The sequence below is a fragment of the Gorilla gorilla genome, chromosome 11 (genome assembly GCF_029281585.2).
Source record: "Gorilla gorilla gorilla isolate KB3781 chromosome 11, NHGRI_mGorGor1-v2.1_pri, whole genome shotgun sequence".
NCBI lineage: Eukaryota > Metazoa > Chordata > Mammalia > Primates > Hominidae > Gorilla > Gorilla gorilla.
In genome coordinates, this window is record NC_073235.2 from 118336691 (window position 1) to 118359844 (window position 23154).

At 36.7% G+C, this 23154-nt stretch overlaps 2 long non-coding RNA genes across 2 annotated transcripts in view; one reads left to right on the forward strand and one right to left on the reverse strand.

The window, feature by feature from the left end:
* Positions 1 to 23154, reverse strand: part of LOC129531950 (uncharacterized) — a 218669-nt gene that overhangs the window by 59448 nt on the left and 136067 nt on the right. The window lies entirely within an intron of this gene.
* On the forward strand, positions 10874 to 21707 carry LOC134756675 (uncharacterized). The gene is made up of 3 exons (XR_010129698.1): positions 10874 to 11246; positions 11498 to 11700; positions 19037 to 21707. It is a non-coding gene; the product is annotated as an uncharacterized lncRNA (long non-coding RNA).

Sequence of the window (23154 nt, forward strand, 5' to 3'; positions counted from 1 at the left end):
GATTTAGGATTGATTAACAACTGCATTTTCAATTTTACTGTGAACCAGTATCTGAAAACAGTAAAACTTTTGTTTCTAGAAAATAAGCACTTTTAAAAGTGCTGAATGCGTAAAGGGAGGTTTTGAAGACTCACCTCCCCCAGGACTCACATCGTCTGAACAAGTAATCAGTTTCTGCAACTACCATTTGCTCGGTCATCGTTTCTGAGTTTGGTGACAAGGGAGGTATTACCAGATGAATACAGCAGTACTCTATTACCCAATCTTTCGAGTTATTAGGGTTGGTGATAAATTACTCACAGTAGGAGTTATCTAGCCTCACCTATCAGTTACTGAAGTCACAGAACGGTGTGATAGGCTTCAACTCTAACTAGAGTTTCAACTTCTGCTACTACTGTGTCACTTTGATCAGGTCACTTCAGAGATTTTTTTCCTATTTATCAATAAGATGCAGAAAAAAATACTCCTCACTTTCTTACTCTACAAAAACAATGTGAAATTGATCATGCATATACTTATGTAGCTTCCTGAAATAATCTGTGCACAAATATGTTCCTTTGCCCTATGTGCCTACCATCTGACATCATTAAAAGATCTGACAGCCAATGTTAGAACCACACTTTACCAGCTGCATTAGCTTTTCAGTGCCTGCCATACCCATTCCTTGCTGTTTGAGAGTTGTCATGTCTGATCACCCTCCTCTCTGTTAGTTGACATCAACTCTGGCCCGTCCTTCACTTGCTAAATTTTACCTCCTCCCCATTTTTCCTCCAACCAGTCAAATGAGCTTAATGAATTTCTAGACTAGTGCTTCTCAAACTTTAGTGCGCAAAATAATAATAGAAATCTTGTTCAAGATGATTCCAGTGCCCCACCCCCAGATTTTCTGATTCAGTAGCTATGGGGAGTACCTGAGAATTTGCATTTCTAACAAGCTTCCAGGTGATGCTGATGCTGATGCTGATGATCGTTCTGAGTAGAGCTGGCCCAAATATGGAATCTACTCATGAAACTATTGAGGAATGAGAGCGGAAGGTTGGGAGGAACTGAGAGAAGGGGAGATGACTACAAGTGGGTGGTAAATATTCAGAGCCAAGAAATGATTAGTAAGAAAAAATTGAAGGTAAAGAGTTCTATTATGGAGTTTCCTGGTGTAGCGGACTGCACAGCTGATATTCTGCTGTGGTTTTCCCAGTATGGAAAAACAAATGAACACACATGTCTGACTATATAATTTGGGAACAGTATAGAAGTCCTGACTATTACTCTTTTTACTGGACATCATTGACTCCAGAATGTCCAAGAATGTCATAATGAAATAATTTTTTCAGACACTAGCTGTTTAACAAAGAAGTGAACCAGTCAGGCACAGTGCCTCACACCCATAATCTTGCATTTTGAGAAGCCGACGCAGGAGGATTGCTTGAGGCTAGGAGTTCCAGATCAGCCTAGGCAACAAAGCAAGACCTTATCTTTACAAAAAATTTTAAAAATAGCCAGGAGTGGTGGCATGCACCTATAGTCCCAGCTACTTGGGAGGCTAAGGCGGGACAATCGCTTGAGCACAGGATTTCCAGGCTGCGGTGAGCTATGATTGCACTACTGCACTCCAGCCTGGGTGACAGAGAGACACCTTGTCTCTAAAAGAAAAAAAAAAAAAAGATTTAGAAAAATTTCCAAAATATAGTAGCATCCATGATCTCAGAAACAGAAGTTTTAAACAAAGACTTTAAGCAACTGTTATAACTATCTCCCATAAAGTAAAAGTGAACACTAAATAAATGTATGGAATTTTTTTTTGTATTTTTCCAAACATTTATTTGTATGCATAAAAAAAATACAAATTGTAGAATTTGAAAATAATAATATCTGAAATAATTCACTGGACAGGCTCAGTAACATAATGGGGAAGATGGAGGAGTCAGTGGATTAGCAGGCAAGTCAACAAAAATTATTCACTTCATCCAAATTATCCAAGAACAGAGAGCAAAAAGCTTTATAAAATAAATACAGCCTCAGGAACCACTGGGGAAAATGTCTAATGTTTGTGTCACTAGAGTCATAATTAGAAAAGAGAAAAGTATTAGTGTAGAAAAATATTGCATAAACCATGATAGAAACTTCCCAAATATGGTGAAAGGCATACATTCACAGATTCAAGAAGCCCAGCAAACCCCAAACAAGATAAACTCATAGAAAACCATGTCCAGATACATCAAATTTAAACTTTTGGGAACTGAAGATAAAGAAAAACGTGTGAAAGCCACCAGAAAGGGAAAACATGACACATTACATATGGGGAAAAACAATTTGAAAGATGGCTGATTTCTCATTAGACACTTTAGAGGCCAGAGGAGAGTGTCACAACATTTTTAAAGGGTCAGAAAAAAAGGGACTGTCAATTCTGAAATTATCATTCAGGAATAAAAGCAAAATAATTGCCTTCTCAGATGAAGGAAAACTAGGAGACTTCATTATCAGCAGGCGTGTTTAAAAAAATGCTAAAGGAAGCTTTTCAAGGTGGAGAAAAGTGATAACAGAGGGAAACTTGAAACTTCATAAATGAAATAAAAGCATAAAAAAGGGTAAATATCTTGAGAAATAGACTAATTTTCTGCTTTTAAGTATTTAAACATGTATGATTATGGAGAACAAAAATTATAACATTATTTCACAGGGTTCTCAATGTATGTAGATGTAAGATATATAAAAACTATAACATAAAGAAGGGAGATTAAAGAACTCAATATGCTTGCAAGGTTTCTACATTTTACTTGAAGTGGTAAAATATTAATTCTAAATAGACTTTGGAAAGTTAGGTCTCTATATTGTAATTCTTTGAACAACCACTGAACCATTGAAAAGTAACACAGTGATATAGTCAAAAGGCCAATTAATAAATTGGAATTAAGTACTGAAAAATATTCATGTAATCCAAAAGGAGTCAGAAAGGAGGAAACAGAAGAAAACAGAGAGGATAAGCAAAACACAAATAATCATAGATTAGACTTACATTCAACCATATCAATAAATACATTAAATGTAAATGGTTTAAACACCAGTTAAAAGACACAAATTATCTTATTGGATAAAAAAGAGACCAAACTATATGCTGTCTATCAGAAACCAATTTTTAGCATAATGATACAAATATAAGTTAAAAGTAAAAGGATGGAAAAGGATATACAATGTGAATGCTAATCAAAAGAAAGCTTGAGGAGCTATGTTAATATCAAAGTAAACTATAGAATAAGGAATATTTCTAGAGATAAAGAGGAACATAAAATAATGACAAAATGGTTAACTCACCAAGAAGATACCAGTTCTAAATGTGTATGTACCTACAAATAGAGCTTCAAAATACATAAAACAAAAGTGGATAGAATTGTAAGGAGAAATTAGCACACCCACAATTATAGTTGGAGACTTCAACTCAGCAGTCAATAGAACATTTTACAGACATAAAATTAGTAAATATAGATTTATGGAAGACCCAACACTATTGACCATCTTGACCTGAATCACATTTAACCAATCTCTGTACCCAACAATAGCAAGATATATATATGTTTTATAAATGAATTATTCTTTAAGATAAACCATATCCTGGACCTCTGTAAAAAAAAAATCTTTAAAATTTGAAAAATTTTAAATCATTTAAATTATGTTCTCTGACCACAACCAAAGTAAACTAGGAGTAAAACAAAAAGATATCTGTAAAATTCCTGAATATTTAGAAATTTAACCTATGCATCAAAATGGAAGTCTCAATGGAAATTAGTAAATATTTTGAACAAAATGAAATGGTAAAATATAAAACAAAAATGTTTAAAAGAAATACAAGACATTTTGAGTCAGGTGAAAAGTCCTTAAGTACAACGCCAAAAGCACAATTTATCACAGAAAAAAATTAATAAATGATCTTCACTTTATCATTAATCCATGCTGATTGTAGCTCTAATTCAGGGTTTCTCAACCTTAGAATTATTGACATTTTGGACCAGATACTTCTTTGTTGTGAAGGGTCATCCTGTGTATCATAGGAAATGTAATAGCAACCTTGGCCTCCACCCACACAATCACGAGGTGCCAGTAATATTTCTTGCCCAATCCCCCCTGAATAGTGACAACCAAAAATGTCTCTAGATATTGCCAGTTTTCCTTTGGGGAAGGTAAAATCATCCCCCACCCCCTAGGATAAAAACTATTGCTGTCATTTTTTTCATTTTAACTGCTAAATATCTTTTCTTTTTCCTCTGGAAGGAATTTGGGTTGTTAAAAAATTTTCCTATTGCAGACAATCCTATATAAATCTTCATTCGTGTGTGTGTGTGTGTGTGTGTGTGTGTGTGTGTGTGTAGTGTGAATACATGAGAATTTCTATTATGGAGTATATACCTCACAATAAAATTGCTGGGCCATAAAAATGTGCATCTTTTATTTTGGTAGATAGCACCATATTTCTTTTCAAAGTGGTTGCACCAATTATGTTCCTTCCAGCAGATGAGGAGTGTCCACTACTTCACCTACCTGCCACATTTTGTATCATCGAATATGGCAGATGCATGAAATAGCATCTCATTTGTATTTTTCTGATTTTTAGTAAGCTGAGAATATTTTTGTGTGTTTATTGTCTATTTGACTTTCCTTTTCAGTGAATTACCTGTTGATGTCCTTTTAAATTTTTTTTCTTATTGAAGGTAGAAGTTCTTCTTATATTCTGGACACTAATTTTTTGTTAATTACATGCATTGCAAATATACCTTCAAAGTCTGTGGATTGTCTTTATCTTTTATTTATACAGTCTTTCAATGTACAAAAATTTAAATTCTTTATATTATCCGCTTTGTTTTCTTTGAGTTTTTTATGTTTTCTTTAAAAATTCATTTCTTTCTTTAGGGTTATAAACATATTCTCTAATATTTCCCTCTAGAAATTTTAAAGCTTTGTTTTTTGCATTTAATATACTTGTAATTGAATTCTATGAATAGAAAATATTCAATTTTATTTTGTTTCATATAGACAACCAATTGTTCTAGTATCATACATTGCATTGTATATTCTTTACCACTAGTCAGCAATGCCACCCCTGTCGTTTAATTCTACTCTATTCTATTCATGTATTTGTCTCTTCTATGGCATTACCAGACCATTTTAATGCTGAAATTGTATAATACATTTTCATTTAAGTTATTGCAAGTCCCTCTAATATGCTTCTTCTTCTTTCCTTATACCTTTGTTATTTTTATATGTATTTTTAAATTGGGTTATCGCATACTCTCCACAGAATTTTTAAATGGAGTGATTGAATTTGTAGGTTAATTTGGGAAAATACAACATGTATATAATATGGTGTGTTCCCATAAATATTTTTTAAATCTCTATTTACTGAAGTGTTTGTAATTGCCTTTAAATAGAGTTGTGTAAGTTTATTTACAAATCTGTAGCCCAACTTGTGTTAGGTTTGTTCCTAAGGTTTTGGGATTTTTGAAGCTATGGTAATGTCATTTAAAAAAATTAAATGTTCACTCTTTGCCACTAGTATAAAGGATAGCAATGTGGGTTTTTTTTTTTTGAGATTATAACCTGTAATCATGTTGCATTCTGCAATTAATTCTAATAATTTGTCAGTAGAGCTTTGTGGATTTTTGGTATATAAGGCTGGTAGTTTTCTTTCTTTCTTTCCATTACTTATAACTAGTTTTTCTTGCCTTCCTCTAATGACTATGACCTCTGAACAATGTATAATGGAAGCTTTGATAACAGGCATCCTTGTCTTATTTCTGAATTTAAGGATTTAATTTTCCTATATTTTATTATTAAATTTTACCTTTCCATAGGAGAGGTACCCTTCTTCAAGTAAGGAACTTAGCCATACTTCAAGTTAACTAATTAATTTTACCCAGGGTATAAAATAAAATTTTCAATATCTTTATAATACAATTCTCTCCACAGGCTTGTAAGTAGGTCTGTTTTTCTCTTAGATAGTATCAGCCCAGAATGCTAACCTCATTTGGAGGAAGAAAACAGTGCATAAGATATGACGGAATTAGAAGATGGGGTAGCTCAGGGTTGTTTATTGATCTCTCTCTCTCTGTCTCTCTCTCTCTCTGTAGAGACGGGGTCTCACTCTGTTACCCAGGCTAGAATATAGTGGCACAATTATAGCTCAGAGTAACTTCAAACTCCTGGCCTCAGATGACCCTCCTCAGCCTCCCAAATAGCTAGGTCTACAAGTGTCCACCACCATGCCTGGCTAATTTTTTTAATATTATTTTTTGTAGAGTCAGAGTCTCCCTATGTTGCCCAGGCTAGTTTCGAACTCCTGGCCTCAAGTGATCCTCCTGCCTCAGCCTCCCAAAGTGCTGGCGTCATAGGTGTGAGTCACCACACCTGGCCTCATATCTCTTTTTAAAAAATAATGCTCTAAATAGATAAAGCCATTATAGCCTGCTGTCTATTTGCAGAACAGGTTAAAAATATTTAAAAGAACATTGGCATAACACTCAACTTGTTTAAAAATCTATAATAACTACGGTTTAAATGAAAATAAAAACAGCTAAGTATCAGTCTCAATTTTCTATCTATGGCTCACAAGCCTAGTTATACATTAAATCATCTTAGGAGTTTTAAAAAATATTCATTTCAAGATCCCACTCTAATTTAATTGTTAGCCCTAAGGTGGGTTCCATTCTCTGATTCTCTCTCTCTCTCTCTCACTGCATAATAACCTTTGTTTATACAATGTCTTGATAGTACCACGTCTTTCTTTTTCCACTCCTAAAATGGCCATTAAACTCAATTATAGAAAGATTATTTTACTAACAATTGAGCAAGGGGCATGTTCAGAGCAAACCCTTTTTTTCCCAAAAAGGCCCATACAAAAATATGTGTATAACTAATGATAAATCCATCACTAGAAAAACATGTAGCTTCATTTCTTTACATCAGAAAACCCCAAGCAGTAGAGCCTGCTTGCTGATGAAGTGGATCCTCAGTAGAACCAGGCACCCATCTCCATGGCTGACTTTCATTGGCTCTGCCGCAGCGCTTTATCAATAGCACCCTTTCTGTTCCTATCTCCTCCCCTCTCCTATCCTGCTCTACCTCCATCCAGTGACTCAAGTTTTAAGGGAAATTAGAAGGAGCGTGTTTCCAAAAAGGGTAAAAGCAGTAAATTTATATGAAAGACAGCATGTCATCAGCATTGCCAAAAAAAAAAAAAATTAATACCTCAAAATAGCAGATGGGTTGGCCAAAATAAAAAATATACCTAATTGTTGGGTGTCATGTAAAACTTCTGGAATGTCTGAGGTTTTCTTATCCCTGCCTTTTCGAAATTTTGGTTTCCTGCAGGGTATTTCTCTTGCTTTTCAGCATTCTCATAACTTCCTTTGGCAACTTCCAGATTTCTTTTTTAATTATGTGTGTGTGTGTGTGTGTGTGTATGTATATGTGTGTGTATATATATATATATGACTTGAAGTGACTGCTTTCCCTTTTCACAGAAACAAGTCAACATTTTGATTTCAAACATCAAAAAAGGTGTCCAGAAATCTCAAGAATTTGAGACATCCTAAGGAACTTTAAGTGCTGTGAACCACAAGTAACATCAAGAAAAGACAGGGATGAAGAACCGCACTTACAAGCTAAGTAAGATTAAACCCAGCATGGAGATATATGAATTAATATGAACTCTGAGAAAGAAATTGGTCAGCTAAAAAATATATGGCTTTCCTGAATAGACAAAAGAACAAAGATTTTCCCTTTGGTATGTAACCTGTTTCATTTAGTCACTTATATTTTCTCTGAGTGTGAGATAAATGTTATGAAAAAAATTTGTTTTGATTATGCAAGAGAGGATTGTTTACCTAGTCAGGTCAAAACTGGAAAAAAGAACTGCTGCTTCATTATACATCCCCCACAACTTCATAGAAAGTGATTTTAAAAAGAGGAAAACCAAAGATTTATAGAGTTGGGTGCCCATCTTCATGGCTGACTTTCATTGGATATATATATAAAATAAGTATGAACATTAAAGTTCATCTAGCACCCCCCCAAAAAAAAACTGGATAGACATTTTTCAAAAGAAGACATACAATGGCCAACAGGTATATGAAAAAATGCTCAACATCACTGGTGATCAGAAAAATGCAAATTAAAACACAATGAAATATTATCTCACACCTGTTAGAATGGCTATTATCAGAATGATGAAAGATAACAAGTGCTAGTGAAACTGTGAAAAAAAAGGAAACCCTGTATATTGTTGGTGGGAATTAAATTACTACAGCTGTTATTAAAAACTGTATTAGGGTTCCTCAAAAAATTAAAATTAGAACTACCATGTGACCCAGCAATTCCATTTCTGATTATATATCCAAAGGAAATGAAAACAGTATGTCAGAGAGATACCTGCTCTTCCAAGTTCATTGCAGAGCTATTCACAATAGCTAAGATTTTGTATCAACCTAAGTGTCCATCAACAAATAAATGGATAAAGAAAATGTGGTATTTAAATGAGAATGAATAAGACCTAGTATTTGATAGCACAACAGGGTGACTATAGTAAAAAATAATTTAGTTGTACATTTGAAAATAACTAAAAGAGTATAATTAGATTAGATTGTTTATAACACAAAGGCTTGAGGTAATAGATACTCCATTTACCCTGATGTAATTACTATGCATTGCATTCCTGTATCAAAATATCTCATATACCCCATAAATAAACACACCTACTCTACTATGTACACACAAAAATTAAAAATTAAAAGAACATAATATGCCCTATTTAAAAAAAAGAAAGAAAATGTAGTATTTAGACATAATGGAATATGACTCAGCCTTGAAAAAGAAGGAAACCTGTTATTTGTGACAACATGTGAACTTGAAAGATACTGTGCTAAGTGAAATAAGCTGGACACAGAAAGACAAGGTTGAATGATATCATTTATATGTGGAATCTAAAAAGTAGGATACATAAAAGCAGAAAGTATAATGTGTTTTCCAGGGGTAGGGAGGTCAGGGAGAGAATAGGGAGATGCTGGTGAAAGGGTACAAATCAATGAGACCGGAAGAATAAGTTCTAGAGGTCTGCTGTACAGCACAGTGCCTATGGCTAATAACAGTATATTGCTTACTAGAAAAATTGCTAACAGAGTATATTTTCAATGTTCTTACCTCAAAAAAATAAGTATGTGAGGTGATGCGTATGTTAATTAACTTGATTTATTCATTCTACTATATATATACATATCTCTCTCTCAACACATCATTTGCATACCATACATACATAGAATTTTTTGTCAATTAAATAAATTATTTTAAAAATAATAAAATAAAGTTCATCTAGCTGGGTGTTTCCCAAAGTTGATTTTAAAAAATAAATAAATATGTTTATGCAGGTATGGCAAAAAGTGAAATAATGTGAATTATTCAAGTTCAGAGAGGTCAGGTGACTTTCCTGGGATCACACAGAAGACTCCCATCTCCTGCAACTCAGTCTGGTTTTCTTTCTGTCGCATTACCTGCTTAATAATTGTTCTTTAAAATGTTGTGTACAGTAGATATTATTTACATCCTTAGTGTTTTTATGTTTCCCAATTACAATGTGGGTAATTCAATTATTTCATCGTTAATAGAAATTAGATAAGAAGAAGAATCTGTAAATTTCTGAATTCAATTTTATAAAGTACATTAGAAATATTAAATATCTAGAATTGTAGCATTTTGAAATTATGTAAAAACATAATTATTACAAAATCATGAATGGAAATTCAGGTCCCTTACATTTTGTGGGCTATAAATATTCAGAAAAATTTTAGAAGTTGATGTTCCTCGATGAGAACACATGGACACCTGGGAGGGGAACAACACACACTGGGGTCTGACGGCGGGTGCGGGGGAGGGAGAGCATCAGGAAGAACAGCTAAGGGATGCTGGGCTTAATACCTAGGGGATGAGTTGATCTGTGCAACAAACCACCATGGCCCACGTTTACCTATGTAACAAACCTGCACATCCCTCACATGTATCTCGGAACTTAAAATGAAAATTGATTAAAAAAAAAGAATAAAAGTAGAGATAAAAGAAATGGATGTTCCTAAAAGAAACAACAGATACCTTTCAAAATACACTTTCAGTATAACTAAGTACCTTTTCAAGTTGGTTAAAAAGTTCTAAAAGTAGAGTAGTCAAGTGCTTAAGTAACATGAAGATCCTATCTACAGTTTAAATAAATGTTCAGTCATACCAACAGGAACAAATCATAAAGAAAATGTAAAGAATATATCAAATTGGCTAAATGCATTCTATATTCGTAGTGTACTCACTGAAACATTGTTCGTGGGTTTTCTTTTTTCTGATTCTTACCAAGCCTACATATTTCTTTTTAATTTTTTCTTTTTATGTTTCCCAAGTTTACAGTTCACATAAAATACCCACTGAAGCAGAGAGAAAAGTGAAACAAATATTTCACAGCTCTTTGGGGATTTGAATGGGTTTTTACAATAAAACCTTGATTACTCAAAGAGCACAGGAGTGCCTGAAACCTGATAGCAGGAAAAGAGAGCAGGCAGTTCTAAAGGTGCCGAGAGAGACTCAGAACCTTGTGGAGTTGATGCACTGGCTCTTCAAGCCTGGAACCCAGGCCAAGCACCAAACCAGGAAGGGTCCAAACAGCCCTGAACATGGCTATGGTGGCCAAACAAACCAAAAAAAAAAGTCACTTGGAAAAGATGTGCAAGGTTGTGGTTTCCTGATAAATTAAGATGACACAGGCAGTACCACAGGGCTTCCTTCATTACGTTATTGTGAAATCTGGACTCAAATAGAATGAGGCAAACCCACAAGTTAAAGTGTTTTTAAAGTGGCTCAATAATCACTTTGAAAACAGAACACCCTTTCAGTCAGCATGACTGGAACTTTGATCAACAAATCCCCAAGAGCCACAACCCATCTTTTGTGAACAAGTAGTATCAAGGTGCAGGTGGGCTTGGAGTGCACTGGATGCTTTTCTTCTTTCATCATGAAACCTGGTGGTTTTGTGTCATGTGATATGTTTTTCAGAGATTCAGCAGGAAGCTTGCACCCAGTGAAGGATTTATAAAGATTATAGGAGATAACACAAAGCTATTTTATCTCTTTAAAAAAAAATCAAAGGTATTAAGCTTTTTTCTACTTCATTTTTGTTTCCTCATTTAAGAATTAGCTGCCACAAAGATTATCCCCCATCTGGGCACAAGGTGAGTTGGCATACAATTTTCTTCTTAATTTTCATTTTCTGGATTCCTTGATGACCTGATTTTGTACAAATTCATGCTGCAGAGATAAGGATTGATTGGCTACAAATCAAGGATCTCTGTACAATGGGAATGAGAGACAAAGGAAGAGGAAGAGGAGGGACACCACAAACCATCTTATCTTTTCAAAATGTGATTGGTGTATTTCCAACATTGGCTTACCTTTCCTTATGCTGTCCATAAATTTTGTGCAGGTGTAAGCTCATCCTACACATGTCATTTGGACCAGACCAAGGCTGCTGTCATGGAGGACCCACACCACAGCTTGGGAACCATTCATCTACCAGAGGGTCACATGACTTCAAATGACTCTTCTAGGGGCCACCTGCCATGATAGGGTACCAGCTCTTCCTCTGAATTCCCAATCCATTTCTTGAGAACTACTGTTTCTAATAAGGTACTGTTTCTAATACCTTTCCAACAATGGTTTATTCATTTATCCATACATTTAAAATACAGATTTTTTTTAGCATCTGCCATGTTTAAGATCCTCCTCTAGCACTAGGAGTACATTATTGAATAGAACAAAGTCCCTGATTTCATGGTGTTTACATTTCAAGGGAGAACTATTCCTTCTTAGAACAGAACACCATATAAAGTTGTAACATAGTAAGTGAAAGTGCTCTAGCCAAGGCTGAGACCACAGTCTACCATGAGCTCCTTGCATTGTGAAGAATGAATATTTCTTAAGCACTTAACTGTGTGCCAGGCATTGTGTAAAGTCCTAATATACATTTGCTTCCTCATCGGGTGGGAAGTTGAGCAGGAGGCTTTCTAAACTGTCTATTAAAACCCAAGTTATTTGGTTGGCCACTTTAGCCTGTGGTGGATTATCTGCACATTTTTGCCTAGAGATCACTTAATCTATGGCATAGAAAAACTATATTCAATTGGCCGTGTGTGGTGGCTTACGCCTGTAATCCCAGCACGTTGGGAGGCCGAGGCAGGTGGATCACGAGGTCAGGAGTTTGAGACTAGCCTGGCCAACATGGTGAAACCCCGCCTCTACTAAAAATACAAAAATTAGTGGAGTGCAGTGGTAGGTGCCTATAATCCCAGCTACTTGGGAGGCTGAGGCAGGAGAATCACTGGAACCCGGGAGGCGGAGGTTGCAGTGAGTGGAGATCATGCCACTGCACTCTAGCCTGGGCAACAGAGTAAGACTCCGTCTCAAAAAAAAAAAAAAAAAGAAAAGAAAAGAAAAGAACAACTCTATATTCAACAGATATCTTGAAATAACTTGAATTTGGTGGGGGATGAGGAGGGGTTTCTAATAAGACATGTAATGTAGTAGAAAGATCTAGGCCTACGTTCAAATCTCATTTTTTCCACTAACTGGAACTTCTTTAGTAAGTTGGGGTTAATTCATTTCTCCCAGTATTATTGTAAGGATTACATTGATTTTTATTTTACAAATTTTTATGAGGTCCCTGTGGTGTACTAGGCACTGACCTTGCTACTGAGGGTATAACAACAATCATCAAGACATATAAAAGTCACTGCTCCATGAGGTGATCTAACACCTCGCCCTTTTGCTTCCTTTGTCTTCCTTTTTTTAGAGGGGAAGAAGGTCATGTGGGAATCAGTTAAATCATGTGTGGGTAGAAGACAAGTTCCAGCTTTGTGGGAAATCCTGTAGCCTTTGCCAGGTACACCCTGACAATCTCAGAACTGATCAGGTAAAGCCAGCTCTGAGTTAGACCCCTCTGTGGCCTGTCAGGGAGAGCAGAGAGGGATATGCAGAATCCAGGCGAACCTGTTGTCTGGACTGGCAGAAATGGGAAGAAGCATTTCCAGAACACAGCTGAACAACCAAACCATCATCTATGTTCAAAGGGCTTCTTCTTAAATGCATTTCAAATCTATTTGCAAACTTTAAACAATGTGTCTTTAGTTTAAAAGCTCTAAATATTAAAAAATCAGTAAATTCTCCTTTAGCACTGCCCCACCCTCTGCCATTCTTCTCTTTCTCAGCACAATGGCATTACTGTTCTAACCACTCAATATTCAATATCTTATGTACTTTTAAGGAAATCTTAGGCACAAGAAAAAAGTTTATTTGTGAGGTGAGTTAACTCTTGTTTAAAAAAAAATGGGTTGGCTCATATATAAACCTTACAAAAGGTTAATGCATAAAACACAAATATAGTTCAATTTCCTTTTTATGTGATTACAGAAACTTACCTACAGAGTTGCCTATGACACCTACAAAAGAGGTGATGATAAGAATGATGCAGTTCACACTGTTCAATGGTTCCTTAAATTAATGAACACCAGATATGTTAGTGTGATTTCTTCTTCCTCTTTCAAGTTCTTTATTTACCACTCCATGCCCTCCAGGTTAGCTGAGTTTAGTGCTCTGGGATAATGACTAGTTGAATTCGCTGCAATTTTTTTAATATGCCTAGATAGGGGCCAAAGGAAAACTTCCCTTCCACTCTCTGAAGGTTCACTGAAAATCAACTGGCAAAAGGCAGATCAGTAGGAGAAATGGCATACAAATTACTAGCATCCACGAGGGAGAATCACAGAGTGATTGCCTCATACCCCGTGGGGTAGAGGTGTTTATATACCCTACATCTTAGGGGAAAAGGAAATGGAGATGTATAGGTGACTTTATAAGGACAGAAAACCATTTTTAGGGGAATTCACTGGGCTTGAAGAACATACAATGGCCAGAGACAAAGTCTGTTGGGCCTGCAGAGTGGACAAAAAGTGACAAAAGTCTGTCCAGGTGTGTTGACAGATTTCAGTCTTCCTTCCTGCGATAGGAGATGAGTTAATGGAAACTCAGGGAAAACTTAGGGTAATTGTCTTCTTCTTTGATGGGTCCAGACTTTTCGGCAGATAAGGAAACATCAGAGAACAAATTTATCCTGTGCTTTGGGAGATAGGAAGGGGAGAAGGTCAGGGAGACCTTGAGGCTCCTTCAGTTCAGCATGTCAAAGTGCCATATTTTAGAGTATCAGTTTCTGAGGCCCAACACTAGAAACATGAACAAGTTAACAATTCAGTTAAAAGGGAGAGAGAGATGAACTGAGTGAAGTGCATTGTAATCCTTCCTGAGGTTAAACTAGTGATAGTCAGCCTCTCAGGCGATTATGTTCACCCTCCTAGTGTCAGGGAGACATCTTTACTGCTTTTCCTAAGAGAACTTAAGAGATACTGGGGCAGGGCAGGGAATTGGAAGCAGATAGCAATGTGGACAATCTGACTTTGTTGGCAAATGACTAACCTGAATACAATGAAGTTAAACATCTGCAGATAGTTTCTGGTTGTTGGCTTTTATCAGTTTTTATATCCATGTGGAGTGGTGGGGCTGTGATTAAGAAAGCTGGTGGACTGTGAATTACATTTTTCACCTTTTAGTTTAAGGATTGAATATGACACATTTGGGTGGAAGAGCACACCAGTTGGGTTTTACTTTTTTTTTTTAATGTGACTGAGAGAAAGTGAATCAGCTGTATTTTGTATTTATTCAGGTTTCATAGTGCTGATTCAGGGACAGGTGTCTTTGTTTTATATCAAATTCTGGGTCTTTTTCAGCAGAAATGAATCAAAGAGAATCAGAGAAATGTGAGTTGACTTTTTTAAAGGAAACAGAGGAGGATCTGGTGTCAGAGCTTTTAGTCCAGAGTTTCATATTGATGATAGCTGTAGCTGCTTTCTAGAATTCTCAGGAATTAATTACAACCAGATTTGTTTTTGTGGCATTCACATTCCATCTATTTGTCAATTGCTCATCCACTCATCCAACTTCTCCATCTCCATGGAAATCATTTCTTTTTTCCAAGGAAAATCACACAGGAAAACAATAGACTCAACTTGGAAACATCAAAACAGTCAAAGCAGTCTTTCTGAGAACAAGGCCTATATCCCTCAGCTTGATCTGTTTCCCTGAAAACACCCTGAATGATGTTTTTCTTATGTTGAGCTCTTCAAGATCCATATTCTTAGACACTGGGCCAAAAATAATGGGCTTGCCTTTCCCTGTGAGGGACCTTGCCCTATGACCTAAGCTGCCCACACAACCACTGAGCAATAATCCTGTTGGCCTCTTAGAGGGAAATGATGAAAACAAGAAATTGTCCCTCCAACTTGAGGGTTTTTTTCTCCATAAGTCTTAAAATTAATGAGAGCAGTAAGAAAGCATCGTGGCTTCAGTATAAATATAAAAACTATTAATTGTAACAATAGAGAAGAATTCATAATTCATAATCATTTCCATCTTTCATGTTGAATATTTCAGGGTTTGGAAAAAAATATTTGCATTGATTTTTTCCCCGAAGCCAAAATTATTCACAAGTATTATGTATCACTAAATTAACAGTAGTCAGAATTGTGTGTTCAACATAAATACCGAAGTATGTAACTTTGAATATTTCCACAAATACAATGGATAAAAAGGTAATTTTGTTCACATGAGTCAATGAATTTCGGAAGTACAGGTGGCAATTCAAACAAACTCTACGCTCCAAACCCACCCCTTTGTGCTTCTTCAAGAATCTTAATACCTACATGTTGTTTGGCCAGTTACTTAACTTTTGTTTCTTAGTTTTCTCATCTGTAAAATGGAGCTACTTGTTTCTACTGCATGGAAGTATTATGAGAACTACAAGTATTAGAACAATGCCTGCAGTATAGCAAGAACTCAATGTTAGCTATCATGTTTATTTAAACTTCCTAATTCACTTTGTAATTTCTGTGCCTAAAGTGAAGATCCAGGAATCCTTAAAGAAATCTCTGAAACAGTTTCTTCTTCATTTTTTTTTTTTTTGAGATGGAGTTTCACTCTTGTTGCAGTGGCGCCATCTCAGCTCACTGCAACCTCCGCCTCCCAGGTTCAAGCGATTCTCCTGCCTCAGCCTCCCGAGTGGCTGGGATTACAGGCATGTACCACCACACCCAGAAAATTTTGCATTTTTAGTAGAGACAGGGTTTCAAACCATGTTGGTCAGGCTGGTCTCGAACTCCCAACCTTAGGTGATCTGCCCGCCTCGGCCTCCCAAAGTGCTGGGATTACAGGCGTGAGCCACCGCACCCGGCCAACAGTTTTGTAACCTCAGCACCACTGGCATTTTGGGCTGAATAACTTTTTGTTATGTGGGTGCTTTTCTGTGCATTGCAGATGTTTAGCAGCCTCTACTCAGCAGGTGCCAGGAGCATCTCCCCATTTCAGTCATGACAACCCAGTATGGCCTCAAGACATAGCCAAATGTCCTCTGGGAGAATGAGGGAAGGGACAGAGTCAAAACTGCCCTTGACAAAGACTCTGGAATATTCAAAAATTTAAAGCATATGTCTAAAGCAGATTTTCTCTATCAATGGCACTGTCCAAACATAGACCAGAGATTCAAACAGCAACTATTTCTTTTTTAAAAAATCTAATTTCTGATAGGATAATTTAGTTACAATTTGAGGGGAAAAGGTGAAACAAGAAAACATAAAAGAAAAGAAGGGAGAGAGAAAGGAAGAAAAAACAGGAGGGAAGGAAGAAAAAGAGAAAGAAGAAAGGAAGGAAGAAAAAAGAAAGAAAGACACTTAATTGTACAAGAAGAATTATCTATCACTTAACTAGAGACCAGGTCCTCTCTTCCTCTATGCTACAGCAATTTCCAGTTTTTTTTTTAGCTAACGCACAGTAACTGAAATCTAGAAGCTTTATCTAAAAAGCATTTGTTTTAAAAGATTAAGGAAAATCCCATTAGATGGTTGGTGGCCTGTGTTTTGTTACATAAGTCATGTGGGCTAACTTAAAGATCAACCACTCCTTTCAGTGCTCACTTCTGAAATGGATTTTGTTGGAGGGAGAAAAGGAGGAAAAGATAAAAAGGAACCAGAAATGTCCATTCATTCTATTCATGAAAATTGCTTTTAGTATTTATTTACCTCCAAGTCTTTGTTAGACAGGACCTCCATTATTATCTTACTCATCTATTTTTATTCCTTTTGACAAAAACTCACTTCTAATTACTACAAGATAGTTTAAATCAACCTCCCTAGTGCTCAGGTTGGTGTCGATAAAGCTAACTCGGCAGTTTGGTTTTTGAAAATTGATGAGGAGGAAGAAGAGCTCAGATTTAATTCTAACCAGCAAAATGTAACTCTGATCCCAAAATATCACCAATACATCCTTGAGGCAAGTAGAAATGTATACATTAAAATGTATTAAATAGTCCAGTCCAAACTCAGTGCTACATTCAGAAAACATCAGCCTAACATCCAAGAATAACTAAAAACAGTGTAAATTTTTCTTTCACTTTCCTTAAAAATTCCAGGAGGAAAATTATGTTCACAATGCAGACTAGAAACCTCTGTTGTCCATTTGCCACTAGCGCTGCCACCCATATGTAGCCGTGTCCCCCAGCAGTTCCTGTCCTTTGAAACTCCCCTAGAACTCAGCATCCAACTCAGTGCTTGTATTTTCAATTTCTCTCATCCCTTCCACCTTACCAATGTATTTGTTTTCTTCTCACAGTAGTTGTCTGTTCTTTTGATGTCTATCCAGCTATGATTCCCAACCTTATAAGATGTTTTCTTCTCTTTCTCTCTTTCTCTCTCTTTCTTTTTTTCTGTGAAACAGAGTCTCGCCCTGTCATCCATGCTGGCATGCAGTGGCGCGATCTTCGCTCACTGCAACCTCTGCCTGCCAGATTCAAGTGATTCTCCTGCCTCAGACTCCCAAGTAGCTGGGATTACAGGCACGCACCACCAATGGTAGTTGTCTGTTCTTTCGATGTCTATCCAGCTATGATTCCCAAACTCATAAGACAGTCTCATGGGCCCAACAAGTAAGGAAATACAGAATCTCTATCATTTAGAAAAGACAGAAGCTACAAATACTCATGTAAATATATTTATATTACATATAACATGTGTATGTGTGTGAGTGTGTGTGTGTGTGTGTATGTGTGTATGTGTGCATAACCCATCCCTGTACAAAACAAATAGAGGGAGTTGGCTTGTTTATAGAATAATGAAATATTGGAACTATTCTCACAGTGAAATCATTACATGAAACTTTTATCGGAAAGGAAAATAATTTTCATTGCCTTTCTAGTGAGTGGCTTGGCTATGTATGTTTCTTCTAAGCTTTTATGACTGTTAGTACCAAGATGAAGTAAGATGAAGTTGGGAATCAATTCAGCTGCTCTTTCTTTCCATTTTTTTTTTTTTTTTTTTTTTTTTTTGCTTTTGAGAAAAGATCTCACTCTGTCAGCTAGGCTGGAGTGTAGTGGCATGACCATGGTGGCAGCTTCGGCCTCCCAGGCTCAAGTGATCCTCCTGCCTCAGCCTCTGAGTAGCTGGGACTACAGACATGCACCACTGCACCTGGCTAATTTTTTTATTTTTTGTAGAGACAGGGCCTCTCTGTGTTGTCCAGGCTGGTCCCAAACTCCTTAGCTCAAGGGATCCTCCTGCCTCGGCCTCCCAAGCTGCTGATCTTTCATTCAGTTTCATTCAACTCTTCCATTAAATTCAATTCCAATTAGCTCTGCCTTCTGTTTTCTTTGAAAGTATAAGGAAGATGACAACCTCTATTTAATACTATATTTTTAATGGCTTTCAAAAATCACGTAAGTGGTTAAAAGTCCAGAGGGACTCAAGATCAGTGTTCACAGTCTATTAACTTTTAACACATTCTCCCATTATGCTTTGTGCTTTGAAATATTTGTCTTAAAACAGTCTTAAAAACTGCATTAATTATAATAATGTCATTTTCTTCTTTTCAGAGTTTTTGTTCCATGTGAGATACCCACGCCACTTTAAAAAACAAACTATCCTGACATCTAATTACTTTGTGAATGATTGTAATGGCAATAACAATAGAGATGGAAGAATTTTTGAAACAATACTAGTTTCACAGCTTTCACGTAAGATGCCAAGGTTTTAGCATCGTCAGATTGGCAATGAGATTGGATAACTTCTGGGATCTTTTTGAAATTATATCTTTCTTTTCTCTAGGATCCTACTTCTGGAAAATAAGATTAATACTAATACTAATAAGACACAAAGATTTTTAATGGAAATAGGAATATCTTCAAAGGCTGGATGGACATTGCGTGCACTGTATGACAACATTCGTGTATAATAAGATCCTTTCCTTAGAGAATGGGGCAAATCCAGATGGAATGTGAGAAAGACTTCAAGGTTTCAGTGGAATATGCTTATATTGGGAATTGTATTAGTTAAGACTAGGTTTGGCTGCGCATGACAGAAAACCCAACATAGTCACTTACACAGGATTAAAACATTTCCTTGTCATATGAAAGTCTAGAAGTGGTATGTAGCTCTGGGTGTCAGGGATGAAGACTCCTTCTAACTGGGAACCCAGCTTCCCATTTCAAAGATTGCTTCATATTCAAAATGGCTGCTGGGTCTCCAGGTATAGAGTCCACCTTCCAGCTAGAAGAACAAAGAACCAAAATGAGGCATGTTCTCCCCTGTAAGGATAGTTTCATAAGTTGAATAGGATGCTTTCATAAGCATCTCATTGGCCAGACTGGTTAGAACTTAGTAACTGGCCACAATCAGCTGGAAAGAAGGCTGGCAAATAGAATATTTAAGGTGTTCACTGTAATGAGCTAAAAAATAATGAGTTACATAATATATAGAAAAGGAGAACAAGCACAGAATGACAACTAGCAGTGTCTGCATATCATTCTTCCAAGCAAATAAATGGAAATAAAAAAAAAAATCTTTACTCCAAGATTCACTTGGCCTTGGTGGAATGAAGAATCAGCATCAACATACCTAGTCAATACACAGGGGTTGGCATTTTTTTGATGGAATGTTGAGTCAAGCTGTATAGGTAGAGTCAGTAGACACACCTGCATCTTCAAACAACTAAAAATCTCAGACACCTGCTGATCACAGGGATGTGCAGAGAAAGGCACAGATTAACCTGATAAGTTAAACAAAATGGCTGGACCTCTGTTTTTGTGGATGCATAAATGATATCTTTAAAGAAATCAGATCTTTAACAACCAACATAATAAAATCTGAACTCGCCCTTTTTTTTTTTTTCTTTTTTTTGAGATGGAGTCTTGCTCTGTCACCCAGGTTGGAGTGCAGTGGTGCAATCTCCGCTCACTGCAACCTCCACCTCTCGGGTTCAAGTGATTCCCCTGCCTCAGCCTCCCAAGTAACTGGGATTACAGGCACGTGCCATCATGCCTGACTAATTTTTTGTATTTTAGTAGAGACAGGGTTTCACCGTGTTGGCCAGGATGGTCTTGTCTCCTGACCTTGTGATCTGCCCGCCTTGGCCTCCCAATGTGCTGGTGGCGTGAGCCACTGCACCCAGCCCTGAACTTGCCTTTCTAATAGAGAATTAGAACATGGATTTATCTAGTAATAGTAATATCTCAAATATTCATAAAGAATGAGGTGATACACAGGAAAATCCTAGAAATCTGCATAGCACTAACCAAAAATAAGGCATTTGTACTGTTTGAGATGATAATGTTAGAGCAGCATGCAATATCCAGAACAGGTAAGCCCAAACAGAAAGCAGATTAGAGGGTGCCAGGGGCAGAGGGGAGAGGAGAATGGCCATGACTGGCTAATGGATAGAGGGTTTCCTTTGGGGGTGATGAATATGTTTTGGAACTAGATACAGGTGATGATTGTGCAACATCATGAACATATTGAATGCCACTTAATTGTACACTTTAATATGGTTAATTCTGTGTTATGTGAATTTTATCGCAATTTAAAAAAATGAGTTACGGCAGCATGGACCTACCACACTGTAGAATGACTGTTACACAAAATGTGTGACATAAACATACAAATGCAGAAAGATTTATGCTAAAAGGGCCAGCTATCCGAAGCCGCCCCTTCCCAAACACGTCAAATTGTCATGATTTAACATAGTACCATCAGACTTAAAACAAGAGAGTTTATACGTGGGCATACAATGTGATTGAGGAGTTTTCAAACTTAAGAGCTCAAATACCTAGTTAGAATTAAATCAGTACAATGTGACCCAGAAAAGTGAGATGAAGCTGACAAAACAAAACAATTAGTTTAAATATCAGGAGATGTTGCCTAATGGTGAAGTCAACTATATTCTGAAAAGAGCAGCCAAAGAGAGTTATCCAAATCTTATAATTTGGGTCATTAAACTGGATCTGAAAAAAAGAAAAAGGATCTGGAAAACACTCTCTGCACACTAATCTTATACTGGCAAGGGCAGGATACAAAGACAGAATGGGTGTTTTAGTTTCTGGGTCCTATTGCCAGTGGTTCTGCCTTTCTTATGGCTTGCTCATAAAGCCTCAGGTTTGTTTCAGTCATTTCTACTGAAGGATTTATTTTGTGGAGAATCTGAAACATGGAAGATGGAAAAACACTTCAGGAAAAGAAAAGAATTACCTCGAATTAAATTGCTAAAACAAATCAAATTTATATCGCTGTTGGATATTTTTAAAATCTTTGGTCTTGGCATAGAATAGTTCTGTGTTTTAACTCATTCTTCTGGTCATTTTAAATTAAAAGCCCAAATAATGATGTTATATAGGGTGAGTAACATTTCAGGTCACAGAAACATATGATATCACCAGCTTTCCCCATGGATAAACACACTGAAGGAAAATAATGTAAAAAGGAGGGAAGAATGAGTCCATGCATCCACCTCCCCCCAGCCCTCAGAAAACTTAGCTAAGAAGATGGTTGCCAGAATGAGAAGAGTAGTTCACATTGCTTCTTCATTCAAATACTTCTTTGTTGCTTTTGAAGATAGTAATCAATCCAGAAGAGTAAAGTCCTTCTAAACTCCTCTCAGAGATTCCTGGTACATGAGGTAGGCTGTGAATTTACACTGGAAAGTAAGGCTCCTAGTGATAATATTATAACTGTGGTAGCTAACATTTATTGAGTACTTTCTGAGGCAGAGAGAGATTAATTATGTAACTTGCCCAAAGTTGTATAGCTGGTAAGCTGTGATTCTGGGCTAAGCACCTAAACAGTTTGAACATCAACCACTTAGCCATTCTGCCTTCTGGAACAGAATAAATATGAACACTTAGCCATACCTAGATGATCAGAGAAGGCTTCCTGGTAAAGGTGCAGCTCCCAATACAAGATTGTATCCAGTTCAATAGATGAAGAAGAGGTAGAAGTCAGGCCCAGAACAGAGAATAACATGAGCAAATGTTCCAGCCTATGAAACAGTATGGTATGTCCAGATAATCACAAGCCATTGTGTGTTATTGAGCTTTGAGGCAGAAAATAGATGAGTTTGGATTTATAAAGAAGAGTCAGATTGTAGATGACTTTTATGTTGTGCAATGAAGCTTGCATTTTATTCTAGGGATAAGAGACCGCTGAAAGATTTTTAAATGAGGAAATTTAAAGGTTTTTAGATAGATTCCTTTGATGATAGCGTGGAGGATGTGAAGTTGGGGGAAGGCAAGATTGGAATTAAGGCAATCAGCTGGGGACTATTGCAATCGTTTAGGTGAAAAAAGACAAGGATATAAATTATGGTGCTGAAAGGTGGGAACAAATTGAAGGAGCATTTGGGAGGTGAATCAGTACGATACAGTGAATATAGGGAACGAGCAAATGTAAAGAATAATTGTCAGGTTTCTCTGATGGTGGTAACTTGGATAATATAGAAAAAGGAGCAGGTGGGGCTGAGATAAATTCAGTTTGGAGTATTGTGGGTTTGAGGGAGGTCTGTGAAACATCCAACTGGAACTGTTTGTGTCTGGGAGCTGTTGGGAGCTGTTTGCAGACCTCTGGGTCTGCAAATTTAAAATTCAAGGAAAAGTTCAGGGCCAGAGCCACAGATTTGTGAGTCATCCATTCACTCACTGAATAAACATTCAAAAAAAAAAAAGAA